Source organism: Scyliorhinus canicula, chromosome 6 (assembly GCF_902713615.1).
Source record: "Scyliorhinus canicula chromosome 6, sScyCan1.1, whole genome shotgun sequence".
NCBI lineage: Eukaryota > Metazoa > Chordata > Chondrichthyes > Carcharhiniformes > Scyliorhinidae > Scyliorhinus > Scyliorhinus canicula.
Window position 1 is genome coordinate 210,643,210 of NC_052151.1, and position 18,523 is coordinate 210,661,732.

The 18,523-nt window shown below is 42.8% G+C and overlaps 8 non-coding genes across 8 annotated transcripts; all 8 read left to right on the forward strand.

Moving 5' to 3' along the window:
* The first annotated feature begins 10,115 nt into the window (after positions 1–10,115).
* trnak-uuu lies at positions 10,116–10,188 on the forward strand. The gene has a single exon. It is a non-coding gene; the product is annotated as a tRNA-Lys (tRNA).
* A 1,568-nt stretch (positions 10,189–11,756) lies between these two features.
* trnak-uuu lies at positions 11,757–11,829 on the forward strand. Its single transcript has one exon. It is a non-coding gene; the product is annotated as a tRNA-Lys (tRNA).
* Positions 11,830–12,274: 445 nt separating this feature from the next.
* trnat-agu lies at positions 12,275–12,348 on the forward strand. The gene has a single exon. It is a non-coding gene; the product is annotated as a tRNA-Thr (tRNA).
* A 1,065-nt stretch (positions 12,349–13,413) lies between these two features.
* Positions 13,414–13,486, forward strand: trnak-uuu. Its single transcript has one exon. It is a non-coding gene; the product is annotated as a tRNA-Lys (tRNA).
* Positions 13,487–13,926: 440 nt separating this feature from the next.
* trnan-auu lies at positions 13,927–14,000 on the forward strand. The gene has a single exon. It is a non-coding gene; the product is annotated as a tRNA-Asn (tRNA).
* Positions 14,001–15,051: 1,051 nt separating this feature from the next.
* On the forward strand, positions 15,052–15,124 carry trnak-uuu. The gene has a single exon. It is a non-coding gene; the product is annotated as a tRNA-Lys (tRNA).
* A 443-nt stretch (positions 15,125–15,567) lies between these two features.
* Positions 15,568–15,641, forward strand: trnat-agu. The gene has a single exon. It is a non-coding gene; the product is annotated as a tRNA-Thr (tRNA).
* A 1,053-nt stretch (positions 15,642–16,694) lies between these two features.
* Positions 16,695–16,767, forward strand: trnak-uuu. The gene has a single exon. It is a non-coding gene; the product is annotated as a tRNA-Lys (tRNA).
* Positions 16,768–18,523: the final 1,756 nt, after the last annotated feature.

The window sequence follows — 18,523 nt, forward strand, 5'->3', positions numbered from 1 at the left end:
CAGCTGAAAGTAGTTTCTGTTTTTTCTCAGCAGTGCCATAATCTCTTGGGAATATTTGTGATGAGTGTTGGCAGCTTCCTCTTGAGTGTACTGGCGAGTTCAAATCATAGAATCTACGACATGGATCCAGGCCCTTCGGCCGAAACTGGTCCATGACAATCAAAACGTCCATCTAAGCTAACCCTATTTCCCTACATTTGGCCCGGAGCCCCCTTAACCTTTCCTATCCACGTATCTGGCCAAATGCCTTTTAATGGATTCATGGAACCCACGGCACGGAGCCAGGCCCTCCACAACATTATTATCATTCGGATCCGAACACAGACTGAGGTGGAGAGAGAGAGAAAAGAAGAGAAAGGGACACAATAGCAAGAGGAGAGAGATAAATATAAGGGAGCGATGTAGCGGTGAGTGACTGAGAGGTGTGGAGTGATAAATATAGCTATAGACGTTATTGGGAGAAAGGGAAGAAATGTGAGAAGAGAGAATTGCGAGACAGAGACAAAAGAGCGCCCACAGGGCAGAGGAGAAAGCTGAGTGAATTTGGAAAGGATAGAGAGCAGTGCAGGATGATGGAGGGGGTGGGGGTGGGGGGGGGGGGGGGGGTGGAAGAGGTGGGAATTCGTCAGCAATGAGTAAACGAGAAATACAGTCAATAGCAAAGGTAGAACTGAAGAGGGACGGATACAAATTGAAAGGAAAAGTGTAATCGAGGCAGATTGAAAGAGGAGTCAGAGGAGAGAAAGAGAGGGAGTAAACAGGGAGGGGGAGGAGAGAAATGAAGGGAGATAAAACAGAACAGAGAACTAGAGAAAGCGAATCGAGATATGGGCAGACGGATAGAGGTGAAGAATCAGAGAAAAGAAAGATAAACGAGAAAGAGAGAAAATGTGTTTTAAAAAGCACAGTAAGAAGTCTTACAACACCAGGTTATAGTCCAACAGGTTTGATTCAAACACGAGCTTTCGGAACGCAGCTCCTTCCTCAGGTGAAAAGCAGGCAGTGAAACCTGAAGGTAAGACGAGTGGAAATGTGGCTGCATGGAAAACAGATGGAAAGAATCGTGTGGAATGTGAGACACAAAATGGGCAGGTGAGAAAGATATGGGAAGTGAATGATAGCGGGAGAATGAACGCGTCAGAGAGATACACAAGTGTCAGAGATAATGGGAGACAGGAAGAGAGAGAGATAGGAGGTACAGACGGGTTTAGTTGAAAACAGCGAATATTGATTGGACTAATTTCTTGCAGTAAACCATTTTAAGACTCCTCAGGAAAATTATAAACAGTTCATATTTATACCAATTGTAAGGACATGTTATGGTGGAGAGAAGGATGTCATGATGCTAACTATATGACAGCAAGGAAGGGGTTGAGGTTGTGGCAGATGGAATCCCAGGGCTTGTCTGTCAAACTGCTGCAGGAATGCCCTCCAATGGTGGAGCGATCAGTGATGAAGATATGGGGAGGCATAATGGCGATGCACAGATATCCTGGATTGTTGTCAGGACTCGGAAGGGTACAGAGAGTGTGAGAGTTGTGGTGAGCAGCGGAGGTTAGAAAGATACAGAAAGAGTGGAGAGGCTAGAGGAGGCCTACAGATAAAGGAAGATTTGAAGGGGTTGCAGGAGGTTATGCAGATTCAGGGAGAGTGGTAGGGCCTTGACGAGTTTACAGATACAGGGAGAGTTGGAGGTTGGAAGATATCACAGAGATAGAAGTGGTTGGGACGACGCTAAAAATAAGATAGGATATTTAGGGATCCAGCAGTTTGCAGAGACGAGGAAATTGTCGGGAATGCAGTACGTTACAAAGGAATGGAGTGTGATCGCATCAGGAGGAGATGGCAAATAAATGTAGGATTATAGGTGCTGGACGGTGTTGCGGAGGTCGGCAGGGCTGTGCGGCCTAGAGGAGCTAATACAACTTGTTAGAATGATATGGTTTGGAAGACCTTCCAACGCCATTCATTTCTGTAGGACTCCGGAACGTGAAAGAGAAAGGGAGGATTTACGCACAGCGTAATTTGAACTGTATTCCAGGGGGGGAGGCATGGGGACGGTGCGCAGCCAACAACAAAGGCTGAGGGAAACCATTACCCCTCATTGCCCATCACTCCCAGCCCCGGATCTCTCACCTCCCACTTGGACTGCGGACCTTACCACGCAGCCAGGTTCAGCCGCTGATATGGGGAGGGGAGGTTGGGGAAGGTCGGGGGGGGGGGGGGGGGGGGTGCGGGGGCTGTGTTAGGAGGTGGGCAGCAAAGAGATTCGAGATTTACAAGGGGCAAAGTATTTTGTTTAGTAATACTCCAGATCTACCCCAGCACTAACAAATCAATTGACTAATTCAGTCCATTGATCGGGGACTCAGAAAAAGAACTCTCACCAGGGAAGTGGAATTGAGAACATTGTTGTGTCTGTGGGCAGACACATCCTGTGACCCAAATGCACCACATACGAAATGATGGAGAGAAGTGACCAGTGAGATAGTTGATGCATTGCTGTTAATTTTACAAAATCCCTGAAATTAGGGAAAGTTTCCATTAGATTGGAAGATAAAAAATATAACGCCTCTATTCAGAAATGTCGGGAGACGGAAGACAGGAAACTGCAGATCAGGTAACTCAAAAGAAATCAGAGGGAACAGATTATAAACTACTGTTTAATATGTTATCGCATGGCACATATAAATAATCGAGACAGTCAGGCACCATCAGTACGGTTTTGTGAAAGAGAAATCGCATTTAAACAGCGTATTGCTTCTTTTATGGAACAATGTGCTGTGGATAGAGAGGAACTGTACTGCACTGAGATTCTTGGAAGGAATTTAATGAGGTGTTCTTTAAAGGTTATTGTGGAAAATAGAAACTCATGACGAAGTAACATTTCATCGTGGATAGAAGATTGATTGCCCAACAGGAAATAGAGATTTTACATAAATGGATCATTTTCTGGTTGGCAGAATGTGACTGGTAATGTGCACAGGGATCAGTGCTGGTAATTTTTAGAGTTTCTTTTAACGGACTTGGATGAAGGGACTGAAGGTACTTTTGTGAAGTTAGTTAGCCACAGAAATATAGGTAAGGAAGTAATTTCAGAAGAGGACATAAGGAGGCTGCAGACAGCCATGGTTGGGTAGAGTGAGTGGGCAAAGATCTGGCAGATGGGTCCAATGTGAAAGAAAAACAGTTTTCCATTTTTGAAGACAAATAAAAATTAAGCTAATCATCTAATTGGTCAGAGATTGCAGAACACTGAGATGCGGAGGGAGCTGGGTGTCCTAGTGCATGAATCACAAAAGATTAGTATATGTGTACAGGAAGTTATGAGGAATGTAACAAAATGCGATTGCCTGTTGGGAGGCAGCTGTTTCCAAAAGCCAGGATGTAATACTCCACTTGCGGAAGGCATCGGTGAGACTGACTTTGGAGTGCACGGTATATGGCTCCGTATTTCAGGAAAAATGAAAATTAATTAGATGCAGTTCAGGGAAGCTTTACTGGACTAATAACATGAATGAGTGGGTGTCTGATGAGGAAAGCTTTGAGTTGGTAGGTTTCTACCCATTAGAGTTTAGAAGAGTAAGAGCCGCCTTGATCAAATCTTTTTATGATCCAGAGGTTTGTTGACCGTGTAGATATACAGAGGATGTTTCCTCTTGTCAGAGAATTTGGATCTCGGGTTACTGTTTAAATCTAAGGTGTAGCTCATTTGGATTTGAATCTTTCAACTCTCATCCTCTAAAGGGCAATTGAGGTGGTCTTTGAGTGTTTTTAAGGCTGAGCTGGATACATCCTTGATTTTCAAGGGGAATGTCAAGAATGTAGGGTCAGGTTTAAATCAGTTAATCCATGATTCACTGGAAGGATGGAACAGTCCGACTCACTTATTTTAAACATTGGCCTCTAGTTCCAGATTCTCCCACAAGAGGAAACATCCTTTCCAAATCCACCCTGTAAATACCCCTCAGGATCTTAAAATATTCCATCAAGTCGTCCTTCAGTCTTTTAAACTCTACTAGATGCAAACCTAACTTCGCCCAGTTTTCCTTATCAGACAATTCGCCCAGTCCTGTTATTCTGCCAGTGAAATGTCTCCAAACTGTTTCTGATGCATTTGCATCGTTCCTCAGATAATGAGACCAATGCCATCCAACCCAGAGGTGGTCTCATCGATGTCCTGCATGACTGGGAGGGACAGGCAGAGGGAGGGAGAGAGGGAGGGAGAAATGGACGGAGGGACAGACGGAGTGTGGAATGGGCAGAAAGAGGGAGGGGCGGAAGGATGAATAGATGGACGGACAGACGGGTGGGCAGAAGGACGGAGACAAAAAATTAAAGTAATATTTTGCCCAAGCAAGCTTTATTCAGTTTCACACTTTTGTCTTTGTACGAACGTTTGTTCTTGTTGAGAAGGTATCAGGAGATGGGAATGGAGCCAGAGAAGGAGTTGGGGAGACCGTGTTCGCTGTTTTACCTCCTGTCCGTTTGGGGAGTTTTCTGATTATCCTCCTGGCCCCATTATGTACACTATCCCAAAGATCATCTCTCATCCTTTGTTTCTGCTTCCTCGCCCGCCAGGATACTCCTGTTAACGTATAGCCGGGAATCCACATATCATCTGTCGCCATCGTCACTCTGCCCTCTGCTGTCTGTGACTCTGCTGCAGGGTTACCGCAGGTGATCTGAAATCTTCCCTTGTGTTTGGACCACTGCTCAACACTGTGTCAGATCACTTTGCTAATCTTCTACTCATCCTCTGTCACTCTGTTCCTCTTACCCTGAACACACTTCGATGTTTTTAATCCTACTGACCTTTTCTATTAGTCCTTCAGCAGTCACCTCTTGCTCCACAACTCTGGATCTTTGAGCTGCTTTCCATTTTTGTCTTTATTAATTAATTTAATAATTGATGCAAACGGATATTTCACCGCCCTCTTCAAATACTCTCTGAATTTGGACTGAGTTGTCACATAAATAAATGTGTTTGTGCAGCAACTTGAATTCCGCAGCATATAAGCGATGTTCTCAAAGGTATAAAAATCATCGTCATCTAATCCGCTTGCTGCATTAAAAATATATAAAATGTACACCAACCACAGGAGTATGAAGCTGCCGGATATGCTGAAGAGTAAAACAATAGACTTCTTTCTGCTCTCCATCTCGGGATCACGGTGATTCTCTGCCTTGCTCTGACTCCTCAGTGTTTTACGGACTCGACTGGTCACTAAAATATGATTGATTGTCAAAGCATTAAGCAACAGAATTAACCCGAACGGTATCAATGGGGTTAGTATCTTCTCAAACTTGCGAAAACCAATCCATCTCGGGTCAGTAAAATAGCTTGGTTTGTTAGAACAGTAGAATGGTACATTGTAGACGATATACCTGGGTTTAAATCTGAAATAGATGGGAATATTTTTTAAACAGAGCAAAATGCCGGTATATGCCAGTATCACCGCCGCTGTTCTCTTCCTGCAATATTTCGATTTCAGCTTCAACCAGCAAATGGCCACAAATCGATCAAAAGTGAATGCGACGGTAAACCAAACAGAACAGTCTATGGCCGCACGGCTCAGGACAGAGATAACACTGCACACAGGGGTGATTCTGAGGAGACTTATTGGAAAATAATAACTAATGATTCGGTTGAAAATAACCTCAGTGATAATGACCAGTAGATCCGCCATCGCCATTGCCACCAAATATCGAGTGGTGCAGGTGGAGAGGCCAATATTTCCATGGGACAGGGTCACGATTGCGACTCCGTTAACTGTATGGAAAGGCAAGCAAATTTCATGACAAAAAAATCATTTTCTGAGTATACACAGCGTGGAATTTGATATCCAATAATGGTGAGTTATAAATGTCAGAGGTTAACAAATTTCAACCATGATTTCAGCTGGCATTCAAATTCACCTTTAAATCCCTCCCTCGACTCGGACACCAACCCCCAGATCAGTGGCAGTTCATTAGACAGAGAGATTACATTCATCTCGGATCATTGAGAGTGACAGTGGTACGTGGTAACAGATGCATTAGTTATTACACTTCGAAAGAACTAGGCCTGCAAACTTATCGCTGTAAATGTAAATGTTTTCAAAGCACCGGAGTTCATTGCCGCTGGTTCACAAGAAGACAGACTGAATTATTTTTACGGACCTGCAATTAAAGCCACTCAACGTGATTTCCATCACAATACAAATTGTTGAGAATGTGATACACGTACACATCGTCTGTCTAAACAAAATAACAGAACGATGAGGCGAGAATTAACGGGAAATATGCGCCTTGCATAGAGAAGGCTGATGTGAGAGCTAATGGTGGTCTTTACAATTCCAAAGAGGTTTGAGAATGGAAATATGGATAGGTTACCTGAGACTCTGTGCATGTGTCCAATTCTGGATTACAGAAATATGAGGCTAAAATCCACATAAATCCGCAAAATTGATCAAGAGAGAATGTTTCATTCCGAAAGTGGTGAGAATGTGGGTAAGCTACTGATTGGGGTAATTGGGATGAAAAACATTTCAGAAGAAGCAAAGTTTTTACTTGTGTGAGAATGGAATGGAGGTCAGAGGAGCTCGGATCGATCCTGAAGACAAATTGAAACCATTTCCGGACGTATTTCCCTGCTGTGAAACCTGTAACTTGAGTTTTAATTAATTATAGTTATCAGTGTATGTTTGTGATATTCTGATTGATTATTTATAAAAAGACTGCACATAACCCAATGCGCTCAACACTACCTTTCGGAACGACATTGATCAGGACCAGAAAGTGCTGTAATTAACACTACTTGGAGTAAGTGCAAGACGGTGTCAAACACTGAATACAATTGCACAATGTCAGATATCCAATGAAACGCATATCATTGTTTTCATGTGCTGAGTCCAAGTTAGTAATCTGGGTGAAATTTTAGATTGACAAACACTGATACAGAATAAGACATAGGCACTGTGGTTAGGTGATCTGCTATATTTAGTCACCTCATTCAGTAGAATTCTACAGCGACAGGGAACCTACTAATGCCTTCTTCTCATAGCTACGATGTTCTTCTCATTGGTTTCCTGCATCGTTATTTGATTCAACGGGACATAACATTACACTGAATGCAACCATTGTAACCTGGAGCAGTAGATGGAGCAGAATATAACCACACGGAGAATTACAAAAATGTTTTGCGTTCATATTATTGAAGTGTGAGTGTATAACTAATAATTCGACCAAAGTTACCATTATAAGTATTCATCCACAGAATAATAGCACAAACACCGCATACACGGGCTTACTTAACAAAATGTGTCTGTGGTACTTACAAGTCACACCAACAATTGCAAGAATCGTATAAAATATTTTTCTGACCCATTGAATTGGTGGATGCATTTTTGCGCCAATTGAATCTGTCCCTTTGAGCAGTCGACTGTGTTTTGTATTAAAGTCTGGGTGATATATTCCCTTTGCTCTAACTTTATACACTCCAGGATCTCCATGGAGATACTGACATTGCAAAATTATTCAAATTGTTTTTTTTCTGAAAAGTTTAACACACAGATTACGACATCTGTGACAATTCTCTGTTGAGGTAATGTACGTTGAGGCATCGGGATTTAATTGAACCACATTATTCCTCATTGACTAGACACATTCTAATAATTGGAAGGTGTGTTAAACAGCGATGGGAATTTCCAGTAAACATCATGACTTCCATCGCTTGATCTCATACTGTCTCAGAGATTTTTCATATAAATTTAAAATTCATATAAATATAAAGTTAATGCTCCCAAATTGTTTTCAATTAAGGGGAAATGTAGCCTGGCCTATCCCTGCATCTTTGTGTTTTGAGGGTGAGATCCACGCAGATACCTGGAGAACGTATACTGTTTCGGAGGTGGCATTCATTCTGATTGACCATTCTGTCATTAAATCCCTAACATCAGAGTCTCTTTTCAGACACTCTGTATTCGGAAATGTGGCTGTTCTATTTACCTGGCCCAATTCATTTCAATTATTATTTGAATGGAAACAAATGACATCATGTTTGTAACTCTGCTGTTGGCCATTCTGTCCATTTGTCAATGTCGGCTCCCTGCAAAACCAACTCAGCTCAACTCACTTTCCAACCTCCTCATAGCTGTTTTGTGAATTGTTGCTTTTTCAATTTAATTCTGATTGAATATGTCTTCGCCACATTCTCAGGCCGTTCATTTTAGATTCTAACTATGCGCCTTGTAAAGCCACCAGAGAAGGAGTGTAACAACGGTTCAGCAAACTTATTCCGGAGATCACTGTTTTAGGGAGACAGGTTGGGCAACCTAGGCTTCTATTCTCTCGAGTTTCGAAGAATCGGAGGTAACAGCATTGAAACCAAAAGAGTCCTTAGATCAAAGGACAGGGGAGATGCAGGTACGACGTTTCCCAAGTTTGTTGAGTCGAGGGGCACAATTTCACAATATAATGAATGGCACATTGGAACAAGGTGAGTCGGAATTTCTTCAGATAGAAGACTGTTAATCTTTGAAATTGTCTCCCCCCCCCCCACCCCCACCCCAGAGGGCTGTGGGAGATCACTAACTGAGTATGGATAACGTAAACATTCATACATTTCAGACTGACAATAACGTTAGGGTATTCTCATGGACTTCCCACACATTAGCTTCTCAGTGTGCCCCGCATCTCTCTCTCTCTCCAGCCCCCACCCTTCCAACATACACATAATGGCCTGGGCCCCACGCTGCAAGGCTCTGTGCTTCTTTTTTTCCCTCTAAGATTAGGGTACCCAATTATTTTTTTTGCAAAGAATGGGCAATTGAGTGTGGCCAATCTACCCACCCTTTGGCTTTGTGGTGATGAGACCCATGCAGACGCGGGGTACGGGAAGAATGTGCAAACTCCACACGGAGAGTGACCCGAGGCCCGGGTTGAACCCGAATCCATAGCGTTGTGAGGCAGCACAGCTAATCCTGCTCCACAGTGCCGCCACCGCTGTGTGTTTAATTGAAGGTCCGCGGTTGCTCCTGTGTAGTAAACAGGAGATTCTGAGTTCAAATCTCAGCAGTGCCTTGGGGTCAAAACTTGGAGCCTGTGAAGAAATGTTCCCAATTCAATGGTGAATGCAGAATATCTGTGGCACGGAACGTCTAGTTTGCTTTACCTTGATTTTTGTCAAACTTTATTCAACCTTCCATAGCTCCCATATTTCATGCAAATTCCATTTTCCTCACCTACTTCATTGCATGTACTCAGAGCTTCAGCTCGGAGTATTGATCACACGGATTTTAAACATTAACACTGTGTCTGGCTCCAAAGATATCCTCTCATTTTCTGAGCCTAAATCCGATCATTTTTAGACTCGAACGCAGAGTCGCAGCTTCCGCAGTATTTTCCTTTGGATGCATGGCAGGATTTACCTGAGGAATTCCGGAAGGAACATTTTGGCTGTTTCTCAGCAATATCTGTGAGCAACGATTGAATGATTAAATGCTTTACGCTGATGAAGAGTGACCCAGCCTTGAAATATTAGCTCGGTTCTATCTTCACAGATGCTGCCAGACCCACTAATATTTTCCATCATTTCCTGTTTTTTTTCAGATTTCACATCCACAGTTATTTGCTTTTATGTTGAACGATTTATGTTGCTGCATGTTAGCAAGAAAGAATCGGGCGGGATAAATGATGGGGCGTTTTCCATGAAGATGTGGTGCAGACACACTTTTACACCCCGAAACTTTGCAATTTGCATAATTTGCTCCTTTACTAGATGAGTTTACTTGCGTTCACGCTCTGCCACAACAAACATCAGATGACACACTTTATTCTGTCTCTAAAAATAAAATCTGTGCCTCTGTTGCTTCCCACTCATCTCTCACCAATCAAAATGTAATCTTCAATGTCTCGAAGTACCAGTGCACGTCCCTGGGTAACAACAGTTGTCACATCACAAGTCACTGGTAAAAAGCAAGTACAAGCTGAAGAATTTGAGAAAGGGAGCCAAAGGAAGGCTGTCGCTCTGCTTGTGAGGAAAATGAGCAGGAGAGGCTGAATGAACTATGAAGAAAATTCAAAAGGTACAATATGAGAGTTTGAAGTGAGCAATGAGGAATGTTTACGAATGGGCCCTTGTAGCTCAGCCGGTAGAGCATCAGACTTTTAATCTGAGGGCCCAGGGTTCAAGTTCCTGTCAGGGCTTTCAATTTGTCTCAAGGTGCTTGCTCCCCGATGAACAATAGGAAAAAAGAATCGAAAATGCAGGATGATTTATGAAAAGTGGAAGAATCGTGACAATGTTGGGTTTTCCAAATTGCAACAGCCATCAAGAAGTTTTGCTAGATTTTCGGTTAATGTAAAAACTCGCTCCTGGTCTTGTCCTGCATTATACCACTATAGTTTTCTGGTCATGTTTAATCACTTCAAAATTCGTAAAATATTTCCTGTTTGTTTACTTCTTCCATGCAGGACTGCAATAAATTAATAACTTTCAGAAATTACTGCAATTTTTACACTTTCAAAAGCCCATTGCAGATGAATATTTTAATTTGCACTCTCAAAGTCAGCATAAGAAATCAACAGTACTGGTGTTTAATCAAAATAATTGAAATCTGTTCTAAACTTGCAAGCCCACAACCAAGGTTGGTGCTGTGGCTTAGATGGTTAAAGTGCCTGTGTAGTAAACAGGAGATTCTGAGTTCAAATCTCAGCAGTGCCTTGGGGTCAAAACTTGGAGCCTGTGAAGAAATGTTCCCAATTCAATGGTGAATGCAGAATATCTGTGGCACCGAACTTCTAGTTTGCTTTACCTTGATTTTTGTCAAACTTTATTCAACCTTCCATAGCTCCCATATTTCATGCAAATTCCATTTTCCTCACCTACTTCATTGCATGTACTCAGAGCTTCAGCTCGGAGTATTGATCACACGGATTTTAAACATTAACACTGTGTCTGGCTCCAAAATATCCTCTCATTTTCTGAGCCTAAATCCGATCATTTTTAGACTCGAACGCAGAGTCGCAGCTTCCGCAGTATTTTCCTTTGGATGCATGGCAGGATTTACCTGAGGAATTCCGGAAGGAACATTTTGGCTGTTTCTCAGCAATATCTGTGAGCAACGATTGAATGATTAAATGCTTTACGCTGATGAAGAGTGACCCAGCCTTGAAATATTAGCTCGGTTCTATCTTCACAGATGCTGCCAGACCCACTAATATTTTCCATCATTTCCTGTTTTTTTTTCAGATTTCACATCCACAGTTATTTGCTTTTATGTTGAACGATTTATGTTGCTGCATGTTAGCAAGAAAGAATCGGGCGGGATAAATGATGGGGCGTTTTCCATGAAGATGTGGTGCAGACACACTTTTACACCCCGAAACTTTGCAATTTGCATAATTTGCTCCTTTACTAGATGGGCTTACTTGTGTTCACGCTCTGCCACAACAAACATCAGATGACACCCTTTATTCTGTCTCTAAAAATAAAATCTGTGTCTCTGTTGCTTCCCACTCATCTCTCACCATCAAAATGTAATCTTCAATGTCTCGAAGTACCAGTGCACGTCCCGGGGTAACAACAGTTGTCACATCACAAGTCACTGGTAAAAAGCAAGTACAAGCTGATGAATTTGAGAAAGGGAGCCAATGGAAGGCTGCGGCTCTGCTTGTGAGGAAAATGAGCAGGAGAGGCTGAATTACCAATGAAGAAAATTCAAAAGGTACAATATGAGAGTTTGAAGTGAGCAATGAGGAATGATTAAGAATGGGCCCTGGTAGCTCAGTCGGTAGAGCATCAGACTTTTAATCTGAGGGCCCAGGGTTCAAGTCCCTGTCAGGGCTTTCAGTTTGTCTCAAGGCGCTTGCTCCCCAATGAACAGTAGGAAAAAAGAATTAGAAAATGCAGGTTGATTATATGAAAAGTGGAAGAATCGTGGCAATGTTGGGTTTGCCAAATTGCAACAGCCATCAAGAAGTTTTGCTAGATTTTCGGTTAATGTAAAAACTCGCTCCTGGTCTTGTCCTGCATTATGCCACTATAGTTTTCTGGTCATGTTTAATCACTTCAAAATTCGTAAAATATTTCCTGTTTGTTTACTTCTTCCCTGCAGGACTGCTATAAATTAATAACTTTCAGAAATTACTGCAATTTTTACACTTTCAAAAGCCCATTGCAGATGAATATTTTAATTTGCACTCTCAAAGTCAGCATAAGAAATCAACAATACTGGTGTTTAATCAAAATAATTGAAATCTGTTCTAAACTTGCAAGCTCACAATCAAGGTTGGTGCTGTGGCTTAGATGGTTAAAGCGCCTGTCTAGTAAACAAGAGATCCTGAGTTCAAATCTCAGCAGTGCCTTTGGGTCAAAGCTTGGACCCTGTGATGAAATGATCCCAATTCAATGGTGAATGCAGAACACGTTGGCAGAATATCTGTGGCACCGAAATTCTAGTTTGCTTTACCTTGATTTTTGTCAAACTTTATTCAACCTTCCATAGCTCCCATATTTCATGCAAATTCCATTTTCCTCACCTACTTCATTGCATGTACTCAGAGCTTCAGCTCGGAGTATTGATCACACGGATTTTAAACATTAACACTGTGTCTGGCTCCAAAGATATCCTCTCATTTTCTGAGCCTCAATCCTATCATTTTTAGACTCGCACGCAGAGTCGCAGCTTCCGCAGTATTTTCCTTTGGATGCATGACAGGATTTACCTGAGGAATTCCAGAAGGAACATTTTGGCTGTTTCTCAGCGATATCTGTGAGCAACGATTGAATGATTAAATGCTTTACGCTGATGAAGAGTGACCCAGCCTTGAAATATTAGCTCGGTTCTATCTTCACAGATGCTGCCAGACCCACTGATATTTTCCATCATTTCCTGTTTTTTTTACAGATTTCACATCCACAGTAATTTGCTTTTATATTGAACGATTTATGTTGCTGCATGTTAGCAAGAACGAATCGGGCGGGATAAATGATGGGGCGTTTTCCATGAAGATGTGGTGCAGACACACTTTTACACCCTGAAACTTTGCAATTTGCATAATTTGCTCCTTTACTAGATGGGTTTACTTGCGTTCACGCTCTGCCACAACAAACATCAGATGACACCCTTTATTCAGTCTCTAAAAATAAAATCTGTGTCTCTGTTGCTTCCCACTCATCTCTCACCATCAAAATGTAATCTTCAATGTCTCGAAGTACCAGTGCACGTCCCGGGGTAACAACAGTTGTCACATCACAAGTCACTGGTAAAAAGCAAGTACAAGCTGATGAATTTGAGAAAGGGAGCCAAAGGAAGGCTGCCGCTCTGCTTGTGAGGAAAATGAGCAGGAGAGGCTGAATTACCAATGAAGAAAATTCAAATGGTACAATATGAGAGTTTGAAGTGAGCAATGAGGAATGTTTAAGAATGGGCCCTGGTAGCTCAGTCGGTAGAGCATCAGACTTTTAATCTGAGGGCCCAGGGTTCAAGTCCCTGTCAGGGCTTTCAGTTTGTCTCAAGGTGCTTGCTCCCCAATGAACAGTAGGAAAAAAGAATAGAAAATGCAGGTTGATTATGAAAAGTGGAAGAATCGTGGCAATGTTGGGTTTGCCAAATTGCAACAGCCATCAAGAAGTTTTGCTAGATTTTCGGTTAATGTAAAACTCGCTCCTGGTCTTGTCCTGCATTATGCCACTATAGTTTTCTGGTCATGTTTAATCACTTCAAAATTCGTAAAATATTTCCTGTTTGTTTACTTCTTCCTGCAGGACTGCAATAAATTAATAACTTTCAGAAATTACTGCAATTTTTACACTTTCAAAAGCCCATTGCAGATGAATATTTTAATTTGCACTCTCAAAGTCAGCATAAGAAATCAACAATACTGGTGTTTAATCAAAATAATTGAAATCTGTTCTAAACTTGCAAGCCCACAACCAAGGTTGGTGCTGTGGCTTAGATGGTTAAAGTACCTGTCTATTAAACAGGAGATTCTGAGTTCAAATCTCAGCAGTGCCTTGGGGTCAAAACTTGGAGCCTGTGAAGAAATGTTCCCAATTCAATGGTGAATGCAGAATATCTGTGGCACCGAACTTCTAGTTTGCTTTACCTTGATTTTGTCAAACTTTATTCAACCTTCCATAGCTCCCATATTTCATGCAAATTCCATTTTCCTCACCTACTTCATTGCATGTACTCAGAGCTTCAGCTCGGAGTATTGATCACACGGATTTTAAACATTAACACTGTGTCTGGCTCCAAAGATATCCTCTCATTTTCTGAGCCTAAATCCGATCATTTTTAGACTCGCACGCAGAGTCGCAGCTTCCGCAGTATTTTCCTTTGGATGCATGGCAGGATTTACCTGAGGAATTCCGGAAGGAACATTTTGGCTGTTTCTCAGCAATATCTGTGAGCAACGATTGAATGATTAAATGCTTTACGCTGATGAAGAGTGACCCAGCCTTGAAATATTAGCTCGGTTCTATCTTCACAGATGCTGCCAGACCCACTAATATTTTCCATCATTTCCTGTTTTTTTTTCAGATTTCACATCCACAGTTATTTGCTTTTATGTTGAACGATTTATGTTGCTGCATGTTAGCAAGAAAGAATCGGGCGGGATAAATGATGGGGCGTTTTCCATGAAGATGTGGTGCAGACACACTTTTACACCCCGAAACTTTGCAATTTGCATAATTTGCTCCTTTACTAGATGAGTTTACTTGCGTTCACGCTCTGCCACAACAAACATCAGATGACACACTTTATTCTTTCTCTAAAATAAAATCTGTGCCTCTGTTGCTTCCCACTCATCTCTCACCAATCAAAATGTAATCTTCAATGTCTCGAAGTACCAGTGCACGTCCCTGGGTAACAACAGTTGTCACATCACAAGTCACTGGTAAAAAGCAAGTACAAGCTGAAGAATTTGAGAAAGGGAGCCAAAGGAAGGCTGTCGCTCTGCTTGTGAGGAAAATGAGCAGGAGAGGCTGAATGAACTATGAAGAAAATTCAAAAGGTACAATATGAGAGTTTGAAGTGAGCAATGAGGAATGTTTACGAATGGGCCCTTGTAGCTCAGCCGGTAGAGCATCAGACTTTTAATCTGAGGGCCCAGGGTTCAATTTCCTGTCAGGGCTTTCAATTTGTCTCAAGGTGCTTGCTCCCCGATGAACAATAGGAAAAAAGAATCGAAAATGCAGGATGATTTATGAAAAGTGGAAGAATCGTGACAATGTTGGGTTTGCCAAATTGCAACAGCCATCAAGAAGTTTTGCTAGATTTTCGGTTAATGTAAAAACTCGCTCCTGGTCTTGTCCTGCATTATACCACTATAGTTTTCTGGTCATGTTTAATCACTTCAAAATTCGTAAAATATTTCCTGTTTGTTTACTTCTTCCTTGCAGGACTGCTATAAATTAATAACTTTCAGAAATTACTGCAATTTTTACACTTTCAAAAGCCCATTGCAGATGAATATTTTAATTTGCACTCTCAAAGTCAGCATAAGAAATCAACAATACTGGTGTTTAATCAAAATAATTGAAATCTGTTCTAAACTTGCAAGCCCACAACCAAGGTTGGTGCTGTGGCTTAGATGGTTAAAGCGCCTGTGTAGTAAACAGGAGATTCTGAGTTCAAATCTCAGCAGTGCCTTGGGGTCAAAACTTGGAGCCTGTGAAGAAATGTTCCCAATTCAATGGTGAATGCAGAATATCTGTGGCACCGAACTTCTAGTTTGCTTTACCTTGATTTTTGTCAAACTTTATTCAACCTTCCATAGCTCCCATATTTCATGCAAATTCCATTTTCCTCACCTACTTCATTGCATGTACTCAGAGCTTCAGCTCGGAGTATTGATCACACGGATTTTAAACATTAACACTGTGTCTGGCTCCAAAGATATCCTCTCATTTTCTGAGCCTAAATCCGATCATTTTTAGACTCGAACGCAGAGTCGCAGCTTCCGCAGTATTTTCCTTTGGATGCATGGCAGGATTTACCTGAGGAATTCCGGAAGGAACATTTTGGCTGTTTCTCAGCAATATCTGTGAGCAACGATTGAATGATTAAATGCTTTACGCTGATGAAGACTGACCCAGCCTTGAAATATTAGCTCGGTTCTATCTTCACAGATGGTGCCAGACCTACTAATATTTTCCATCATTTCCTGTTTTTTTTTCAGATTTCGCATCTACAATAATTTGCTTTTATATTGAACGATTTATGTTGCTGTATGTTAGCAAGACCGAATCAGGCAGGATAACTGACGGGGCGTTATCCATGAAGATGTGGTGCAGACACACTTTTACACCCTGAAACTTTGCAATTTGCATAATGTGCTCCTTTACTAGATGAGTTTACTTGCGTTCACGCTCTGCCACAACAAACATCAGATGACACCCTTTATTCTATCTCTAAAAATAGAATCTGTGTCTCTGTAGCTTCCCACTCATCTCTTATCAAACTAAATGTAATCTTCAATGTCTCGAAGTACCAGTGCACGTCCCTGGGTAACAACAGTTGTCACATCACAAGTCACTGGTAAAAAGCAAGTACAAGCTGAAGAATTTGAGAAAGGGAGCCAAAGGAAGGCTGCCTCTCTGCTTGTGAGGAAAATGAGCAGGAGGGGCTGAATTACCAATGAAGAAAATTCAAAAGGTACAATATGAGAGTTTGAAGTGAGCAATGAGGATTTTTTAAGAATGGGCCCTGGTAGCTCAGTCGGTAGAGCATCAGACTTTTAATTTGAGGGCCCAGGATTCAAGTCCCTGTCAGGGCTTTCATTTTGTCTCAAGGCGCTTGCACCCCAATGAACAGTCGGAAAAATGAATAAAAATGCAAGATGATTGATGAACAGTGGAAGAATCGTGACAATGTTGTGTTTGCCAAATTGCAACAGCCATCAAGAAGTTTTGTTAGATTTTCGGTTAATGTAAAAACTCGCTCCTGGTCTTGTCCTGCATTATGCCACGATAGTTTTCTGGTCATGTTTAATCACTTCAAAATTCATAAAATATTTCCTGTTTGTTTACTTCTTCCCTGCAGGACTGCTATAAATTAATAACTTTCAGAAAAAACTGCAATTTTTACAGTTTCAAAAGCCCATTGCAGATGAGTATTTTAATTTGCACTCTCAAAGTCAGCAGAAGAAATCAACAATACTGGTGTTTAATCAAAGTAATTGAAATCTGTTCTAAACGTGCAAGCCTGCAATCAAGGTTGGTGCTGTGGCTTAGATGGTTAAAGCGCCTGTCTAGTAAACTGGAAATTCTGAGTTCAAAACTCAGCAGTGCCTTTGGGTCAAAATTAGGAGGTTGGAGGGCAGCATGGTGGCCTAGTGATTAGCACATCAGCCTCAAGGCACTGAGGTCCCAGGTTTGTTCCTGGCACTGGGTCACTGTCCGTGTGGAGTTTGCACATTCTCCCTGTGTCTGCGTGGGTTTTGCCCCCACAGCCCAAAAATGTGCTGTGTTGGTTGATTGGCCAAGCTAAATTGCCCCTTAATTGGAAAAAATTATTGGGTAATCTAAATTTATTTTAAAAAAATTAGTAGCTTGTGAAGAAATGTTTTCATTTCAATTCAATTCAACGGATCGGCGGGGGCTGGAATTGCGCCGCCCCGGTCGGCAGGCCCCCCGCGTTGCTTGGCGTGCTCCCCGCGGCGATTCTCTGGCCTGCGATGGGCTGAAGTCCCGCCGCTGACAGGCCTGTCCCGCCGGCGGGAATCAGAACACCTCTGGTGCCGGTGGGCTGCGGTGTCCAGGGGAGGGCGTGGGGCCGTCTGACCCCAGGGGGTTCCCCCAAGGTGGCCTGGCCCACTGATTGGCCAATGGGCCTGTGCCGTGGGGGCACTCTTTTTCTTCTGTCCCGCCGTGGCATTCACCGTGGTGGGGGCAGAAGAGACCAGCTCACTTGCGCATGCGCCGGTATGACATCAGCAGGCGCTGACGCACCGGGGCATGCGTGGATTTCCGCCAGCCGGCGAAGGCCTTTCGGCCCCAGCTGGCGGGGCACCAAAGGCCATTCGTGCCGTTCGGCGGAGTGTCAACCACTCCGGTGCAGGCCTAGCCCCTCAATGTGAGGGCTTGGCCCCTAAAGGTACGGAGAATCCACACGTGTGGGGAGGCCCGGCGCCGGAGTGGTTGATGCCACTCCTATACGCCGGGACCCCCCCCCCCTCCCCCCCCGCCCCACCGGGTAGGGGAGAATCCAGGCCCTGTTTGGAAAGTCCAGTGAAGACTGCTGAAGTTGGTAGTAGAGGTAATCGAGAAACTATCTTGTCCAGGAATACAGTTTATCTTGGGTTATGATATACCAGCCTTCCCATACCAGCCTCCCCCGAACAGGCGCTGGAATGTGGTGACTAGGTGCGAATCTATAGGGGCTGGTTTACCTCACTGGGCTAAATTGCTCACTTTTAAAGCAGACCAAGCAAGCCAGCAGCACAGTTCGATTCCCGTAGGAGCCTCCCCGGACAGGCGCCGGAATGTGGTGACTAGGTGCTTTTCATAGTAACTTCATTGAAGCCTACTCGT